This window comes from Antechinus flavipes, chromosome 3 (genome assembly GCF_016432865.1).
Source record: "Antechinus flavipes isolate AdamAnt ecotype Samford, QLD, Australia chromosome 3, AdamAnt_v2, whole genome shotgun sequence".
In the NCBI taxonomy this organism is placed as follows: domain Eukaryota; kingdom Metazoa; phylum Chordata; class Mammalia; order Dasyuromorphia; family Dasyuridae; genus Antechinus; species Antechinus flavipes.
Window position 1 is genome coordinate 329,443,077 of NC_067400.1, and position 19,120 is coordinate 329,462,196.

Below are 19,120 nucleotides of genomic sequence, written 5' to 3' on the forward strand. Positions count from 1 at the left end.
CTTTAGAAAATCTTGCATGTAGAGAAAACAAAATGGGAATTCTACCTTATTTCTATTATTCATTATAATCACCCCATATGCCACAGAGATCATGACCTAACTTTGATCTAAAACACTCATTTTTTTTAGCACTCATAACCAGTTTCAGTTCATTCTGAATTTTGGTCTTCTGAAAGAGTATAATTCAACATGAATGAAATAGATAAAAAGATGGCAAGAAAAGAATTATATATTAAGCAGTTAGGTTAGTATCAGGAAATCCAGAAGCGGGGAGCATGATGGAAAGTACTTGGAGGAGGATGAATGTAAAGAAAAGATGAAGTAATATTGTTCTGGAAGCATATAAATTACAAAACTACTTGAATAGAAGGACAATGTTGTTAAAATATTCAACATAAAGATAACAAATCTGGCATGGGGATCTAATAAAGGAATGATGGAAGCCTTCATTTGTCTGGACATGTGTTAAGGCTCACTGTCAAAGGCAAAGTAAGTATTAAATTCTTGGCTTATCTTGATCCAATTTCATGCTTCAAAAAGTAAAGGAATAATGAGAGGGGAGTATTTTTCTGGATCTTACATTGACAGATAAAGACAAAATGGATATTGAAGTGGAATCAATAAAAATCGTGAGGGAAAGTATCCATTCTGCTTTAGAATTTGGAATAAAGAAGAGGATCAAAGGTAAATAAATTCTGATTTGCACCTTAAGTTCGAGGAAAGCAAATTTCAAAATGTTCAGGGAAAAAAAAGTTTTGTGGTGTAAAACCACAGAGAGAAGTCAGTTCAGAAGTTAGGGAAGCTCTGAAGAATGTAAGTCTGAAGACAAAAAGCAAAACAAAAACTTTCCAAGAAGAAGGAAAAGAAGAACTGCCTAAATAAATTCTGTTGTATACACATGGAACTCACCAATCAACTTAAGCTCTTAGGACACATACAGAATAAGTAAATTAATGAAAGATGAATGCAAAAGAGAAGTGTGGCCTGAAAGAACAGTGGCAAAGCTCCTAACATTGTAATGATCTGAAACTGGTAAAGAATTCTAAGGCAGCAAAAAGGAGTGGTTCTTTAAAATGAAATATTGGGAAAAGGGAAATTGGATTGTTGATTGGATACGTGATTATTTGTGTCATCTTTAGAATATCAGGAGATAGCAGAATGTGATGGAAAGACCACTAAAATTTGGAATTAGAAGATCTAACTTCAGATTTGGCCCTGTTCTTTCCTGCCTGTATGACTTTGAGCAAGACTTATTTTCTCTGGGTTTCAATACCCGCATCTGAAAGAGGAAGAACTTGATAGCTATTGAGCTCCATCCAGCCTTAAATTTGTGATGCTAAGATAATAGGTAGTGATGAGATTGCAGAACTACTATAACAACTCAAATTTTGCTTTGTTTCTCTGCACATAAGAATGGTTTTTGACCTGTAATAGAAATAACACAAATGGATAATAGGGAATGAAAATCCCAAATATGTTTAATAAGGCAGCTTCTAATATTACATCATTATACCAAAAGAATTAGCAAATGTTATGGCTGAACTGTTGTCAATGATCTTTAAAATATCATGAAGAGTGCTTATTTTGTCAGCACACATACTAAAATTGATATGATAGAAGAATAGAATGGCTCTTTTGCAGAGATGACACATAAAATCATGAAATTTTCTATATTCTCTTCAGCTGGAGATAGTGGCAGATAGAAGGGTGAAAAGGCAGAATTTTGTTTATTTCTCTTTACTCATGCATCAACACCCTTGTATAGTTCATCACACCTTCTTGCTTAGACTAAGGCAAAAAGTGACTGATAGATCTATTTGTCCTGAGTTTCTTCATATTCCTATCTAATTCTCTCATCAGCTGTCAAAATGATTTCCCTAAAAAATAGCTCTTTGCCACTCTCTACTTAATATACTCTAATGGCTTCCTATTACCTCTACTTAATGTTTTAAAGTTTTTTTCAATCTATTACCTTTTTAGCCTTCTTATACTTCACTCTTTTCCATAACAGTTACATTGTCCAATGTGCTGCTGCTCACAAAAGATACCCCTTGCTTCTCCGCTTGTCCATGCCTGAGTATTCTTTCTCCTCACTTCACTTTTTAAGATGACGTCATCTGGAGAAACAAAAAGTCACAAATCTAGAGGAAAATAGTGAAATAAATTAGAAAGGAAAGAAGCACCAGATCTCAAACTAGATTACACTGCAATAATCATCACATGCTTGAGCACTGGAAAAGAAATGTATCATTCAAACATTGCAATGATAAGGTATATCACACACAGAAGAAAATGAATCAGTAATCAGCCTCATTTTCAATATACTCAATACTCAATAAATAAATACTTTAGCTATGGAACTAAAGTGTCACTATTCAGCAAAAACTGCTGGGAAACCTAAAAAGAAGTTTGGCAGAAATTATATTTAGACCAACATCCCACACTTCATATAAAGATAAGCTCCAAATGGATATGAGATTTAGATAGAAAAAGTTGTATGATTTTTTTTTAAATAGAGTAATAAGGGGGAAATATTCTTTCAAGATACAAGAATAAGGGAAGAATTCATAATTGTATAACCAAGCAAGGAATAGAAAAGATTACAGAAGTTGAGCTAGGCAATTTTAACTATATATACATTTTTAGAAACATTTATCCACAGACAAACCCAACGCAGTATATTCAGAAAGGAAATAATAAATCGGAAGATAAATTTTTGTTGTTGTTACAAAACTATGATTACCAAAGAAATTTTAACCAGGCAAAGATTAAGGATATTGCAAAAGACACAATGAAGTGTTATGGATTGGCAGTAGGGAAGAAGGGATTACTTTCAGTCTAGTATTCAAAACCAATGGGATATCAGCATGAATATATAACATGAACCTGTCCCAATAAGGATCCAAGTAGTTTTCAAGAGAATAAATAAAATCTATTAATAGTGATATTTTTAAAAAAAGTTTTAAATTTTCAATAATAAGGGACATGCAAATTAAAATTCATCCATAAAATCAACAAAATCTCTTTTGAAATAAAGAGATAGAAATAATGAATATTGGGTGAATTGGAGAAAAACAGATATATTTATACACTGTGGAGGAGAATTGTGCATTGGCACAATTATTCTGGAAAATAAAATTTGCATTGTATAGCTTAATGATTTTTAATATTGTATATTTATTAACAACTTATCTTGATTCCAGATCACTGATAATAGAACACATTCTTTTCATCTCTGTTTAGAAATTGAATACACAGATATGAATATTGTTTTGCCAGTTGTAATCACTGTGTCAGAATCTTTTGCTTAACTATTTTGGTTTTTTTGGTAAGGGAGGATCCTGTGGTAGGAGTGAAGTTACATTGATGCTTGATTGTTTTATAAAAAACAAAAAAACGTATCAATAAAACATTTTTAATAATGGCATATGTAGGAACTCCTTTGTTTCTCTTATGGAATTTCAACACATTGTTACATAAATGGAAGTTCCCAGGTGTTGGGGATATTTCCAATGTGTGAATCCCAGATCCAGAGGGAGATTCTAGATTGAAGAGGTTTCTGGGACATGGTAAAGAGAAGGTCCATTACTGCAACCTTCTGAGATTTACTAGATATGTGATTCTGGGTGTGCCATAGATTTTACGGTTTCAAAATTGAAAGAAGCCTTAGTGATTCTTGTTACGCTTTTACTAGAGAAAGAAATTGAGATGTAGAGTAGTTAAGTGACTTGCCCAAGGTGACCCAAGTAAAAAGTAGCAGAGTCAGGATATGAAGTCAAGTCCTCTGACTTAGACCATGCTAATCTATTGAATGTCATTATTAAAAAACAAACAAATTAAAACAAAACTCCTTTGGAATATGTCTGGATTTATTTTCTTAAATCTGAGGTTTGCTAACTAGTATTTTTGTATTAGTTTTTCTACTGTATCACACATACTACCTCTCTCATTTGTAAAATAGGGGGGAAATAACACTTGTACCCAACAGGATGGTTCTGAAGAAAGTGTTTTGTAAGTCTTAAAGGACTGGGTAAATGTCAGTTTTTACAATAAGGAGTACTATAAATCCAAAGAGAGAAACAGAAAAAGGATTAGGAAGGAGGAGATCAGATTTAACAGTTTAGAAATTAGCCCAAGTAAAAGTAAGCATGAAGCATTCCTGAACTCTCAGAGTTCCCTCTCTAAACATTTTCCTTCCTGGCCTGTCCAAATAAAACTGGAACCTGATTAGCTATTCCTTTTCCACTTTGGGGTAGGTTTTTCTTGAAACTAGTCATGTCTGCCAAATAATAGTATGCTGATCCCTTTAACAGAGATAGATGGGCACTAACTAGTTATTCTCTATCTCTTCCCACCCCCCCGACTACTCTCAAACCATTCCTGTTTATATGAATGCCATTATTATAGTATCACTCTTTTTCATTTCAATAGAAAAGAATGAGACTGCATCTTTTTTTTTTAACAAAAGAATGCCAACACTAATAAATTTTTCATCTCATGTCAAGGATAGCTGACAAGTATGCAATATTTTAAGGTTTTAGAGTGCACATTACTATCATTTGACTCTCATAAAAACCCTATGAAGCAAATGCTATTTTAACCATCTTTTTACAGATGAGGAAAAAGAAAATTAAAGTATTTAAGTGACTTGCCCAGAGTCACACTACTATTAACAATATAAGGCAGTATTTGAATGCAGATCATCCTGTCCTGTAAATGTAGGGCTCTCTACAGTAAGCCATACTGAAGATCAGATATAAATGGGTTTTATTCTTCAAAGCAATAACCCTGAGAAGTTGTACATTTACTTTCACAACATTGCCTTTGATTACTGTATTTTTAGAGTCTCTTGTTTGGAATTGTGTCCATCTTAAAGGACAAAGTGGGGAAATAGTGTCCTTAACTTATATTCATGTCTAGCAGAATTTTCAAATTTAAAGATATTTTTTCCAAGGATGCCATTGGTTTAGGATAGCTGTTTCCTACTGAGATAGAGAAATATGTTGCTTTTAATTAGTATTATATGTATGTATGTATTGTAATGTATGTAATGCAAATATTGTATATTTGTAAAGTGCTTAGCACAATGCTTGGCACATAGTAGATGCTATATACATGTCAACTCTGATTATCATTATTAATTATTTCATTCATATTCTGGTAGACTTGGTTCTATGTGTTGGTACTTCCTGACCATGTCTCTAAGTTAGAGCTGATGCAAGCAATTTGGGAAGCTAGATCAATTCATTTGAGGCAGTGGAAAAAAGATGACTCTATCAGAAGACCATTATCTATAAGACTCACACAGGAGTCAGGCCAAAGAAAACCCTCATCTTGGGTAGCCTATTTTTACCAATTATTGTGGCAAACTAGAAATCTTCTGGAACAAAATTCAGTTACCCTTCTCCAGGACTGACTTGTCTAAATTTGATGAATCATTAAATTTATCATTGATCACAAGTTCAGTATTACTGGGGATTGGTATGGACAATAATTATTAAAAATCTTTCCCAAGCTTTATATAAGTACATATCATCACATTTTAAGTTAAATCTGTACTTGAAGATAAATCAAGAACATTTCTTTTGTACTTTTCTTCCCAAACTCTTGAACTTTATTTATAGATTCCTTACTCTTTATGTATTTATATGTATTAGAGCTACAAATAACATTTTTCCCTGGATGCCCACACATAGGCAAATAAGAAAAACTGTTCTATATTTCCCTTCAAGTAGCATCAACAACTCCATCCCTTTGGTCCACCTTCTTCATTTTTTCTTCTTCTTCCCCCTCCACCTTGATCTCCCAAGTCTCTCTATCCGCAATAGGCCCATTAGAAAAAATAATATATATATATTTTTCCAACAGCGCCGCATACCTTGTAATAAATAATGTGAGCATTGCCTAACAGGCACTCTAAAGAGACTGGTGATAAATAAAGAAACTTCCCATCTCTCTGCAAGCACTAGACAGAGGGCTAGAAAGAGGAGAGTTAGCTATTAAAGATCCCACATAGCCACGGGCAAATTCTCTCATCGGCATCTCCTTGCGGAGACCTTTTCTTAAAAGCAGAGATTGCTCTGATGGTTCAAGGTGCTATTGAGCTCTAACCAGGGACAATTACAAGACTCCAGTCACAGCATCTGAGGCGATGCTTGTGTCTGATAAGGTTGAAGGAAAATAATGGAAAGGAGGGTAGCGATAATGGGTTGCTGAATGGATGGGATGAGGTATCATCGCACAGTGCCTGGAGACAGAAGCGGCTGCTAATGCAAGAAGGGCTCCCCTCCCCACCTTCTTTCCATTTTCATTGCATAAAAAAAACCACTCTCTAAACATGCACTTCAAAAATAATTTTTTTTCTAGCTCCAAGCTAGTAATACTCCTCACCACCAGATTTTTATGCCACAAGAGGTTTCAGAATCATTCTGCTTCTTTCAGTCACTTTTTCTGTCTTGTAGTTTGTAATCCAGAAGGATAATAGCTTGGTTATTTTCTTTTCTTTTCTCTTTCTCATTCCATCTTTTCTTCTATTCCATTTCCTACTTGCTCTGGATTATGGTGATTTTAGAATCTTATGCATTTTAAAACAATTTAAAAATTAGAACAATTTATATAGTTTTGTTCTTCTTTTCTTGATTTCTTTTTCTTCTTGTCTTTGGAAGAATCATTTAATTTCCTGGATGATCTAATTGGGTGGGAATCTAATTAGTTTAGCAAAATTCAAGATTTACTTGCAGGATAAACTGCTTTAAAAAAAAGAAAATAGTTGAATCTAGATGAAAAATAAGCTATCTTTAAAACAATCAGAGGAGAAATATTTATCTGTTGTGATGGAGCTAATAGCTCTGTTTTGAATTGGGGAGGGAAGTAGAATGGAAAAGATAATTTTAATAGGTTCAGTCAAGAGTAGAATTGAACTTTGGTAGCCAAGTCATGGAAATATTTGAATGTCAGAGCAAGAGGGGATTATTAATCTTTTTAAATCCAATTTGTTCATTTTGGAGATGGGGAGACTGAGGCCCAGAAAAGAGGAATGACTTGCCCAGTTTCACACAAGAAATTAGTGTCTGAATTGGTACTGGAATCCAGATTTCTTGTTTCTCGATATTTTCATTCATTCCATTGGCTTTTTTCTCTCTGTAACACATTGGAACTGCTCTGAGAAGTTGTTGGTCATCCTTCTTTCTCAAAGAAGACCATTAACCATTGACATCATGAGGAGATGACTTGAACATTAAATGGATTTAAATGACACAGAGTTGCATAAAGATGTCAGCTTCATCTCTTCCAAGTCACAGAAGTCCACTGAAAGGACAAAAGTCAAAAGCATTGACAGTGAATGACCTTTTCATTTTCAATGTCTGATCACTCTAAGTACTTCATAATGCCTGCTTTAGCTATCTTCATGGCCATTGGGACAGACTATTCTCATTTATCTATTCTGCTGAGGAGAAGTCTTCACAGGTTTGGGATAGACACGTTGATTACCTTCAATCTGGTCTAGTCCATTTGTTGAAATAATTTGTTGAGGTATGGCTGCTATGTATACTCTAGCTTCTTGAAGCCATAAGTGAGAGTTTGGTGAAGATGGACACCAAAAGTGAATGAGCAGCCCTGAAAAGAGTTTGGCAAGCCCTCATAGCAAAGGTGCTTGTTCTCCTTGAGCATTCTATGCACCTCTTTGAGGATGTAATATAGATACATCTAGGCTTTCTTCTGAACCACATTTAAAATCATTATATATCTTTTAAATCTACATGGTAAATAAATCTATTTGCTGTTGTTTCTCAGTCATTACACTTATATCATATTGTTTGAACCTGTGCTTCAAAGATCAATAAAATCATCAAGTATTACTAAGGGCTGTGTTCTCCAGGAATAAAGATCTGAGCTTAGAATATAGAGGAAGTGTAGAGAACTATCCTGCTAGAAAAGAACATTAATACAGAATTTTAGGATTTAAGTTGGATAGGTCTTTAAAGATCATCCAGTCTAATCTTCTTACTTTACAGGTGAGGAAAGTGACCCCCTAGAGAAAGGAATTGACTACAGGGGAGGTAATAATTAAACAGATCTTCTGACCTGCCTCCCAAAAAATCCCAAACAAACCTAGCATTAACTCTTACACTAACACTAACACACATGAAAAAAGAAATAACATTATTATATCCTCTTCTAACTCTAAATTCTATAGGCACATACCATGATGTTGAACTTTATTTGCTGGTGTTTTTCAAGAGTTCAGCTATCCAAAATTATCTTGATCTGAATAATTTCCTTTAAGACTTATATAAACATAATATCACCGACTTAAAATTAAAAAAAAGTTTAGAGGTCATCTAATCCAATTAGTTTAATACCTTCATTATATAAATAAGAAAATTGAGGCTCAGAGTTACATGATTTACCCAAGGTTACATTGGTAATGATAGATTCAGTATGTAATCCAAGGTTCTTTATGTCTAAATCCAGAGGTTTCTATTGTATTATGTTAAGTCTTGCACCTTGTTTAGTTGAAAGATCTTTCTTAAAGCAGACTCTAATTCTTCAAGTTTCCTGCTCCTTAGATGTACAAAATAGACTAAGATTAGACTATACTACAAAACTTTATTGTATCACTGGTGGCAGAGAATGAGTATGACAGGACTCTATTTATTCTCAAACCACCAGAGAAGGAACTGTTGATACAAAAATGCACTACCTACCAAAAAACAGCAAGACATTCTCTCACAAATAGATTGTTCATAAAGAGAGTAAACTGATACTTAGAGTTCAGTGGTAGTGAGATTGCATATGTGGTAAACACAAAGGGAAACTCATATTTTGCAGTTTACCATGTCCTGGAAATTCTTTTACATGTCACAGAATACCCATACAACTACTCTTGGATGAAACATCTCTTTTGGGCAAACTATTCAGCTGGATTCTTAATGTCTGTACCTTTATTGGATCCACAATATTCAGTTCTGTTCTTTAGTGGGAGAAAACTTTGACATAACTTAATTGCTTTTTCCCTTGAGTGTCTGTCCTTGATTGTTTGTTTCTGCTTCCAGATAGACTTATTATCTTTAATTGATCCAACCATTCAGATAATATGGCCAGTGAAGTGTGAGAAAAGAAAGCAAGCCACTTCTCCTGAACTTGTTGCCCTCTTGTTATGGGAGAGGAGTGTGCCTCTATAAATTGTCCCCAAGCTTGGATTCCTCTCTCATAAATGAATTTCTTCTTTTATGTATATTGGGCCAATGGGTTTGGTTGAGTCTCTTTACCAATTATATAATGTTTCTGTGTGGTGTCAATTTCTTTCATCCAATGGCCAGGTTTTCAAAATCCGGTTTAACTGACTAAGTATTTATTCATACACTGTTGTTGAGATGTAGAAAAATTTCTTTAAAACCTACTTTATACCTCATGATTATATTCTATACCTTCTTTGATTATATTAGTGTGAATTGAAAGGAGACTCCCTTGTCTTATACTTGTAATTATTATCATTCACCTTGCCATAATGTGAAGTTTGATAATCTTTTGGGAGAGCAAGAATTTTTATGTAGAGATGACAATATTGGTATAGTTGTCCATAAGAGTTAATTATCCCCCAAGAGGTATTTGGATGGATAGTAAGAAAAATTGGAAGAGTTAGGCATAGAGGAAAAAGTTCATTTGATATAGCATAAAGTTATATTTCACTGAATGAATGCAACACATTTGTGACAGTGTGACCTGGTTATTGAATGAATGACTATTGCCATTATCTTCTCCTTGATAGCCTCTTCTTTTCTAGAATTTCATGACACTGCTCCCTACTGGCTCTCCTCCTACCTATCTGGAGCTTCCTTCTCTGTCTCCTTGGCTGAATCTTTATTCAGATCACTCTCAATAGCTGAGCTGGTGCCCCTGAAAAGGGGATCTTTGTCTTTTTCCTCCTCTTCTCCATCTATACTATTTCACTCAGAGATCTCATCAGTTCCCATGATTTTAATTAACACTTCTATGCAGATGATTTTGATCTAGATTACTTGCCTACTCCTAAAATATCTCCCAACTTCTTCTCTCCATCTTCAACTGATTATAATACCTATCAATCTAAAGGTCCCACAGATCTCCTAAATTAAATATGTTTGAAACTAAATTCATTAAATCTTATCCTCTTCTTAATTCTCCTATGTAGGTTTAAAGTGCCAGTCAGGGATGTGTTCGGCTAACAGAGTCATTGTTAAATTTTCAGTAGAAGCATTTAAACCTCGGAAATCAGCAAAGGCAACAAATCAGGGCTTGATTTTATTGTATTGTTGATTGTTTAATCTTAGTAAAGTGATGGAGAAAATGTTAATGTAGTTGATATTTAAAAGGGTGTCATGAATACTTTTTTTTAAAAAATCTACATTTAAACATTTGCCATTATACCTCTGGGCCACCATCTTTTCAGTCCCCTAGGTTGCCAGCTTCACAGATTAAATAGCTTAATCTCTCACCCTCTATATTGAATCTGTTGTCAAGGCCTACTGATTTTACTTTTGTAATATTTTTCTTATATGGCCACTTTTCTCAGAAACCACTTTGGTGTAGGCCTTCAAGTGTTTCTGAGTCTTTCCTCACTCCAATCCATCCTCCATGGAGCTGTCAAAATGATCTTTCCTAAACATAGGTCTGACCATATCAATTCCTATCCCTATTTAGTACTCTCTAATGGTTTCCTGTTATTCCAAGGACCAAATGAAATATCATGTTTTATTTTATTATTATTTTGGGTTTTTTTTAAGCCCTTCATAACCTGATCCCTTCCTACCTCTACAATCTTCTTCTACTTTATTTCCCTTTATGTCCTCCCTTCTCATTGGCCTCCTTGCTGTTCCTCTCTTGACTCCATTTTCATTGACTCTCTCTCCTGCCTAGGACTTTCTTCCTTCTCTTCTCTATTTCCTAGTTTTCCTGATTTTTCTTCATGTTGTCTAAAATCTCACATTCTTCAAGAAGCCTTTCTCAATCTTCCTTAATCTTAGTGCTTTCCTTTTAAGACTACTCTCAATCTAGACTATACATGTCTTATTTTCATGACATCTTCCTCATGAGATTTTAAGATCCTTGAGAAGCTCCTTGACTCTCTTTCTATTTTTCTTGCTTAGTCCATAGGACTATAGGAATATAGGAGGTCCTTAAGTTCTAAGTGATAGACTGACCACGATAGGAATTAGAGAGTTAATATTTAGTGTGATTGTAATTAAGTTCCACAAAGATTTATAAAGAAGAGTCATTAAATAAAAAAGGGATGTTTGAAAAAGGAATTTGAACCCTACTCTTGTCTCCAAAGAGTATAATTTTCACTATACCACTCTTCTTCTCTGATATCACAATCTATCCCAAAATGGCTGATTATAAAGCAAGAGATTTTCACCTAGTTTGAAAGACTGTAGAGAAACCACAATTCCTCCTTCTTTGTTTGCCTAAATCATTCTTTATGTGTCAAGACATTTCTAGGATCAGTCAAACAGGTCTTTGAGGGTTTAGCTGCTTGGTACATGTAAGTACTACATGTACTACATTTCCTGTACCCATAACGCATTCTGATCCTTTTGTTAAACCTCACAAGTCCCAGCCTATGAAATGGCAGTTTCCAATAATTATTTTTTAAAGATAGAAAAGAATATCCAGAAGCAACAGCCAGGCCTGTGCTCATAGTTTCAAGTTGACCTCAGTGTGGCAAGTAGATTGCTAGCTCTCTCCACAGCTAGAGGATTATGACAGTTATTTTCTCATTGACTGAATGTGGCTAGACAGGAAAAGAGTGAATGGTTGAGTTGTTGAGACCATTTGGGGCTCAGTTTGGGCTTAGAAGCCAATAGAAAAGTCATTTCTTATCATATCAGCAGGCCAGAAATATAGAATTCCAGTATGCACTTCAAAATCCAGTGTGGGTATTACATTTGACTAAGCACACTGTGCATTCATAAGGATTGGCCTTTCATTGGCTAGTCTCTCATTACAATTACTTTTTATAATGGATTTTTAGATTGAGTCATTCCATCAATACTTCAAGGACTCATGCATTAATCCACAAGGATATAGCTTTCTGCCATGGATCACAATACAAAGGAAATATGGTATAGTGGGGAAAGCAATAAGTTTTAGTCAGAGTCGTTGTTCAGTTATTCTGTCATGTCTGGCTCTTCGTGATCCCATGGGTCATAGCATTTCAGGTCTTTCTATCCTCCACTATCTCATGAAATCTGGCCAAGTTCATGTTCTTTGTTTCCATAATTCTTTTCATCCATCTCATCCTATGCAATCCCTTTCCCTTTTGCTTTCAATCTTTCCTAACATTAGGGGCACTTCCAATGATTCCTGCCTTCTCATTATGTGGCCAAAATTTTTAAACTTCAGTTTCAGTATTTGACCTTCCATAGAATTGTCTTAATGGATTTAAGTATTGATTGATTTGACTTCTTTCCTGTCCAAGGGACTTTCAAAAGTCTTCTGTACTACAACAACTCAAAAACATCAATTCTGCTCTACTCAGCTTTCCTTATAGTCCAATTCTCACAGCCAAACATTGCTTTTGGAAATACCATAGATTTATTTACAGACCTTTGTCAACAAGATGATATCTCTGTTTTGAATATATTTCCATAATCTTCTATCCAAGAAGCAAGCATCTTTTAATTCCATGACTGAAGTGACTGTCTTCAGTGATTTTTGAGCCCAAGAATATAAAATCTCACATTGCTTCCATTTCTTCTCCCTTTCTTTACCAGGAAAAGATGGGACCAATTGCCTAAATCTTATTTATTGAGTGATTGATGTTAAGCTTCAAGCCAGCTTTTATACTCTCCTCTTTCACTCTTATCAAGAGTTTTCTTAATTCTTTATCTTTTGCCATCATAATGATATTATATGCATATTTGAGGCTTTTAATATTTTTCCCAATAACCTTAATACAGATTGGCATTTTGCATGGTATCTTCTGTATATAAGTTAAATAAGGTAACAATAGATTATCTTATATAACAGATAACTCCATTCTTTAACCAATCAATTGTTCCATGTTCAGTTGTAACTGTTGCCCACAAACAAGTTACTCTGGAGACAATTAAGATAGCCACTCCCATCACTTTGAGGACTTGCTCCATTTTGTTATGATTCACACAGTCAAAGGCTTTCTTCATAATCCAGCAATTTGGTTGCTATTTGCTCTGCCTCTTCGAAAACCAGCCTGTTCTTCTAGTAATCCTTGGTTCACAAATTGCTGAATCCTAACTTGAAGAATCGTAAGCATAATTTGCTGGCATATGAAAGGAGTAAAATTCTTTGATAATTTGAACATTCATTGGCATTGCCCTTCTTCAGAATTGGGATTAAGCTATCTTTTCCAAATCAGTGGCCAGTACTGAGTTTTCCAAATTTGCTGATATATATTGAATGCAATATTTTAACAGCATCATCTTCTAGGGTTTTAATAGCTCAGCTATAATTCCATCACCTACACCAAACTTATTGGTAATGCTTTCCAAGACCCACTTGATTTCATTCTTCAAGATGTCTGTCTGACTCTAAATCAGTAACCACACCATTGTAGTTATTGGTAATGTTGAGATCTTTTTTATATTTTTTGTATTATTTTTGTATATTTTTGCTAGTCATTCTTAATCTCTTTTGCTTCTGTTAAGTTTCTATCATTTTTGTCTTATCATGCACACTTTTATGTGAAACTTTCCCTTAACATCTCAGATTTTCTTGAAGAGATCTCTTGTCTTTTCCATTCTATTGTTTTTCCTATTTCTTTGCATTGTTCTCTTAAGAAAATCTCTTCTGTATCCTTGCTATTCTCTAAAATTATTCGTTCTATTGGATATAGCTTTCTTTTTCTCCTTTTCCTTTCATTTTCCTTCTTTCCTCTGCTACTTGTAAAACCTTATCTGGCAATCATTTTCCTTTTTTTACTTTTTTTTTTCTTTAGAATGTTTTTTGTTGTTGCCTCATTCTCTAGGGTTGTGAATCTCTCTGTCCATAGTTTTTCAGGCATTCAATATACCAGATCTAATCTATTAAATCTATTCATCACTTCTACTTCATCTTTATAAGGGATGTTATTTAGGTCATATTTACATGATCTGATGGTTACCTATTTTATTCAATTTAATTCTGAATTTTGCAACAAGAGTCTCATTATCTGATCCACTGTTAGCTCTAGGTCTTGTTTTTATTGATTGTATATAATTTCTCCACTTTTGACTGCAAGGTATATAATTAATATGATTTTTATATTTACCATCTGGTGATGTCTTTATGTAGAATCACTTTTTGAACTATTCAAAGTGCTATGGCCAACAAGTTATTGTGACAAAATTCTATTAGTCTCTGCCCTGCGTCATTTTGTACTTCAAGGCCAAACTTGCTTATTACTCCAATTATCGTTTGAATTCTTAGTTTAGTATTTCAATCCCCTATGAAGAATGTGACATCTTTCAAAAATGTTATTTCTAGATATTATAGGATTTCATAGAACTGTGATCAACTTTGCCCTCTTCCACATCAGTGAGTTGGAGCAGAGACATATTACTATGATGTTGAAAGATTTGCCTTGTTTTTGGACAAATATTCTCTTATTTTTGAGATCACATCCCAGTACTGCTTGTTTCACTTTTAGTTTATTGATGATGAAGGCTTCGCCATTTTTCCTAAGAGATTCTTGCTGACAGTAGTATATATAGGGATCATGTGGCTTAAATTTACCCATTCCTGTCCATTTCAGTTCACTCACACTCAAGATGTTTATATTTAATGTTTCCATCTTTTATTTACCACATCTAGCTTACTTTGGTTCATAGATCCTATGTTCTAGTTTTCTCTGCAATATTGATTTTACAGCATTGGATTTTCCTTTTGTCATCAAAAGATATACCTACAGTTGAACTTCGTTTTAGTTTTGGCCTAGCTTCTTCATTAGTCCTAGAACTACTTATAGCTGTTTTTCACTTTTTGTAGCCTATTGGACACTCTCTGACACAAGGGTCTCGTCTTCCAATGTTATATCTTTTATTATTTTAGAATCTGTCTATGGGGTTTTCTTGGCAAAGACACTTGTATACTTTGCTATTTCTTTCTACAGTTCATTTTATAGATGTGGAACTAAGGCAAATAGCATTAAGTAAATTGCCCAGGGTTACATAACTAGAAAGTATCTGGAGTCAGATTTGAAGTCAGAAAGATTAGTTTTCCTGACTCCAAATCAAGCACTCTATTCACTATGCTACCTAGCTGTACTAATAGTCAGAGAGCTTTGGTTAAAATTTCAACTCTGTCATTTACCACCTATAAGACTTTGGCTAAATTATTTCACCCCTTTGGGCCATCATTCGTTAATCTATAAAAATAAGGATATTGAACTGGATGACTCTTAAGATCTCTTTCAATTCTAAATCTATAATGTTAACAAGACTTGGCATAGGGCTAGGCACATATTAGTTCTTAATATATACTCATCCCCTGACTATTTAACATCCTTCACAACTCAAGAGATGGTATTGTGAGCTGGTATGACTGAAAGAGAAAATAAGATCTGGTTACCAACTTTTTGGCAATGAACCTGAAGTTTAACTAGGCTCATCCTTGGACCTATATTCAAACCTTCTTGAACCCAAGCTTATTTTCTCTTTATAAGAAGGATATTAGTGGAAGTGGGTTTTCAATATAATGGAAAATTCCCCAAAGAGGACATACTCAGAAAACACAAAGCAGAATCAGTAACTAAATTTCTAATATAGATATTTTCATTCTTGCTTTTTCAGAACTAAGCACCCTATCCCCCCCTCCATAGCATCACAGACATGGGAAAACTTGCTCAGAGATACACAGCTTCCATCAAAAGATTGCAAGCTCAGAATATGAATATATTTAAAGTCCTTGCTGCCTTAATAGCTGAACAATTTAAAAGTGTCTTATGAGCTGAAAAAAGGAAAAAATCCCCAATTTCCCCCAGTTCTAAAACTTATTTTTAAAAAAATTTAAATTTTATAGCTGAGGATTTATAAATCAACTCTTAAAGTTTAAGCATTTCATTATAGTTTTTAAAAATCATAATTACTTGAGGTAGGGGAGGGGGATAGGTCTACTTTATTCCTAGTAGAAACTCTCCACATGTATAAAGTATCTACATAGAAAACTGGAACTATGCTTAGATTAATACTGTCTAACTGATATTCAATAACTCACCCTCCCTTATTCCTATTGTCCATATTTAAATACTTCAAAAAGAATTCTAATCAAGTGGAAATTAATAGGGGAGGAAAGGATGGGGCTAGCAGGAGAGGGTTCTAATCCCACTATCTCTTAATATTTCAAAGTCTCTTTTATTTTCTTAATAAAAGAGAGAGAGAAAGAGAGGAGGGAGAGGAAGGGGGGGTGGGGAAAGGAATTAATCCAGTGCTCTGAACTGTCCTCTCATCTTATTGCTTTAAATGAAATCCAAAAGAATATTACACATGAGAAGGCTATTCTTGGCCAATTGCCAAGCTTTGCTTTTAGTTCTCAACTTTTTTCTTCTTTCCTTCTTCATTTCCTCCCAATTTTATTTGTCTTCTGTCATATCTTCCTTCTTTCTACCAACATCAAGATTTTTCAAGAGGCAGAAGGGTATGAAGTGGTGAGATGAATGTAGAGTTTGTGCACATATCTACATAACACAAACATAAATATCTGACAAATGGGGGGAGTGGAATCATCATTATATCATGGAACAATAAAATCTTAGAAAAGAACTTCAATCATCATCTACCCTTACCCCTAGCAAACCCAAGATTCCTACTAAAACATTTCCTATGAGTTGTTATTCAACTTCCATCAATGATCTTCAGTGACAGAGATTTTTGTCATTTCTCTGTTCCCCAAGGTAATTATACCATTTTAGGATAAGTTATGCTATTAGGGAAGAAGCATGGTGTTAGGGTAATACCCCTCTTTGCAATCATAGTATCTGGATTCAAATTTTGCCTCTGATGCTTACTATGTGACCATGGATAAATTAATTTGCCACTCAGCAGCTCACTTTCTTCTTGTAGAAAATAGGGATAAGACTATATGGCATCTTTTAGATCCTGTGGGTGGGATATTTGTCTTGTTCTCTTTGTCTTCAATTCCATATGCCCATGATGATTCCTATCAGAATTCAAGCCATGTATGTAAAAGTGTACACAAATTATATTATATAAATTACAGCATATGATGCTAGTTTGTATTTTGTTGTTTATATTTCATATCATATTATATTATTGCATTAATGTATGCATGTATATAGATATAAATATAGGTAATAATAATTATATCCAACAATAAGTATAAAGTTCTGCTCATGGATTCAGAAACAAGTGTGTGTGCATATATATATACATATATATATGTAGATAGATAAAATAAATGTATGTATGTACATATGTAAACCAATAAATCAGTAATGAAATTGATGTTTTGCTTTTGTCAACAAAGAACCTGTAAAAGATATCATGTATAATGTACGGAATAGTTGAAGTCTTAAATTATAACTATGTTCCATATGTGTCAGAAACAGGTCATTTGATGTCTCTGTAAGCCTATCATATATTCCATTTGCTTTTTTGCTCTGGTTTCTCTTTTTTCAATCCTCTCACCAGTACTCTCTATCTAGTGTCTCTACTTGGGATCAAAGATTCCCTCTTTATGTAACACTCTTGATACAATACTCAGCTACCTCAATTCTCAACATACATTCTCCACTTCAGTCAAAGTAATTTTAATATTTCCCACATAAGCCGCATAAATTCATGACATTTCTTTTTTCTTCTTCCTTTCTTCAGTATCATATTTACTCCTCTTTAAAGTTTAAATCTTTTTTATTCTTTGAGGTTTATTTTGTATTCTACATCCTTTATAAAGTTTTCCCCAATTAATCAAGTCTACATTGACTTCTCTCTACAGGGAATTTTTGATAAGGTTGTTTTTTGTTTGTTTACTCATAGGTTCAGTCTACTTCTTGACTTTAGACTTTATGTTGGTATTGGGTTCTACTCACCTTTATTAGAAGGTTTTGACTGCTCTTCTGCTCTATGCTCTGCAAATTTATGACTTGGTTTGAGTCTTTTGGCTTGTATGTGTTGAGTTTCCACAGATTATTTTTGGATTCAGTCACAGTTAGCTTGCTGGTAAATTCTGCAGGTTTAGAGTAACAGGAATGCTTGCTTTTTTGTTTTTGTTTTTGTTTTGTTTTGTTTTGTTTTCCTGTTCTGGTTTATTTCACTGCAGAATTATGTGCAGAGGTAAACTCTGAGTGCCTACTGTATTCTTGGGCTCAGAGCCATATTGATATATTTCTAGAACTTGTTCTTTGCTCCTTAAATAAGTAGGGATCCTGCTTTCTGAAACTTTGACTGTTCCCTGCTGTTCAGTAATTTTCAGTTGTTTCTATCTCTTCATTGACCCATTTAGGGTTTTCTTGGAAAATTTATTGGAATGATTTGCCATTTTCTTCTCTACTTTCTCTTTACCTTGGAACTATGACCCAAAACTGGGTGACAGGTGACAAGAATTGTTAAGTGGCACCCACTTCTGTTCCCAGTTCTAGCACAGGTGTCTCTTAGGATTTCTTTGTGTCCACATTCAATCCCTATATGTCCTCAGGTATTGGGCTGCTCCCTAATACTGTTATTGCTACCATAGCTTGCTATAACTTCTATCTATTGCTTCAAGGTTGCTGCTGCATTGTGCTTGTGGCTATATATAATCCCACCGGGGTGCATAGAGCTCTCTGTCCTTCTTCCTAAATTGCTCTGGGCTAAAAAAAAAAAAAAGACTTATTGTGATTTTTTTCTTTTCTTCCTATTCAGGACTCAGTTTAGAATGTTTTCTATGTCATTTTGGAGGAGATAATAAGTTTGTTAAAACAAAGTTACTAGCTTTTACTCAGACATCTTGATTCCATCCCTCTGCCTCAAGAAATTTCTGCAATATTATGAATCAGAATCAAATAAATCAGAATCAAATAAAATTAGCATTTAATTGTTCTCCAGATATTTTCTAAGCTTAAATCTAGTCTCAATTGTATTAGGAACTATCAGTTTCTGTTGTAGCACATATAGAGCTCTAACACTGG

General features: G+C 34.2%; 1 non-coding gene across 1 annotated transcript; it reads left to right on the forward strand.

Annotated features, from left to right (window-relative positions):
- Nucleotides 1-1,575: 1,575 nt before the first annotated feature.
- LOC127558470 (U6 spliceosomal RNA) lies at nt 1,576-1,678 on the forward strand. The gene has a single exon (XR_007952854.1). It is a non-coding gene; the product is annotated as a U6 spliceosomal RNA (small nuclear RNA).
- The last annotated feature ends 17,442 nt before the right edge of the window (nt 1,679-19,120 follow it).